Raw genomic sequence first — 1,557 nt, forward strand, 5'->3', positions numbered from 1 at the left:
GTCCCCCAGCCCTGGGCCCCTATGCCTTGATCCATGAGGTCAGGGTCTACTGGGAGAGATGCAGACAGTCATACTGCAGGGCAGGGGTAGAGGGAAGCAGAGGGGCACCTGGCAAAGATGTGGTGCTGGCGTCCCAAATGTCCTCCTGGAATGAGGCTTGAACTTGGAGGAGGAGCGAGAATTCACACATGTGCAGAAGGGAAAAGAATGGTGTTCTCGGTAGAGGAAGCCTGAGAAAGGCCTGCAGCCGTAAAGGAGCGGGAGAGCTTTCAGGGAAGAGCAGAACCCTGAGCAAGGCTATGGGAGCCAAGGCTGAGTAGGAAATGAGGCTGGAGAAGGCGAGGGCCGGCCACAGTGTCCAGTGAGAGGCAGGAAGAAGGGGCCATTAAAGGAACTGAAATACGAAGTTTTCTCCTTTTTTTTCATGTTCTCTTCATTTGTTCTGGTGTTTTTGTTCGTTTGTTTTTTGAGACAGAGTCTCGTTCTGTTGCCCAGGCTGGAGTGCAATGGCATGATCTTGGCTCACTGCAACCTCCACCTCCCGGGTTCAAGCGATTCTCCTGCCTCAGCCTCCTGAGTAGCAGGGACTACAGGCGTGTGCCACAATGGCTGGCTACTTTTTGTGTTTTTAGTAGAAACGAGGTTTTGCCATGTTGGCCAGACTGGTCTTGAACTCGTGACCTCAGGTGATCCACCCACCTTGGCCTCCCAAAGTGCTGGAATTACAGGCATGAGCCACCATGCCCGGCCTGTTCTGGTGTCTTTTTTTTTTTTTTTTTTCAAATTTGCTATTTAATATTCTAAGTAAGAAAAAGTTTTAAATTTAAATTATTGGCATAAATTGTACCATTCATCTTTATTTTGTGCAGTGCCAGTTTTAAATGCAAATAGAAGAGTATAGCTGACCCCAGAACAACTCAGGGGTCAGGGGTGCTGACTCCTGTGCAATTGAAAATCCACGTATAACTTTCAACTTGCCCAAAACTACTAATAGCCTACTGTTGACTGGAAGCCTTACTGATAACATAAACAGTTAATACATATTTTGTATGTTATATATATTATATACTGTATTCTTACAATAAAGTAAGCTAGAGAGAAGCAAATGTTATTGAAATCATAAGGAAGAGAAAATATGTTCACTGTTCATTAAGTGGAAGAGGATCCTCATCCTCTTCATGTTGAGTAGGTTGAGGAGGGAGGAGAAAGGCAGGGGATGATCTCAGGGGTGGCAGAGGTGAAAAAAAATCCACATATAAGTGGACCTGTGCAGTTCAAATCCATGTTGTTCAAAGGTCAGCTGTATTAACTTGTATGCAGAGTCACTGAAATTATGCAATTCGTCTTCTGTAGCTCATATTTACCAGAGGATGAGATAGAATAAAATTATCTCAACTGGTTTCATCTCACTCCTTGGTATGTGCACATTCTACCCAGGCTGCCTACCTTTTCTTACCAGTGAGGAAGGAAAGACTGAAAGGAGAAGGAACTATGGGGTTCTCTTTCTTCCCATGTCTTCATTTTCTGCATAGCGATTGGCTAATACAGGGGTGTTAA

This window comes from Hylobates moloch, unplaced genomic scaffold (assembly GCF_009828535.3).
Source record: "Hylobates moloch isolate HMO894 unplaced genomic scaffold, HMol_V3 SCAFFOLD_14, whole genome shotgun sequence".
In the NCBI taxonomy this organism is placed as follows: Eukaryota; Metazoa; Chordata; class Mammalia; order Primates; family Hylobatidae; genus Hylobates; species Hylobates moloch.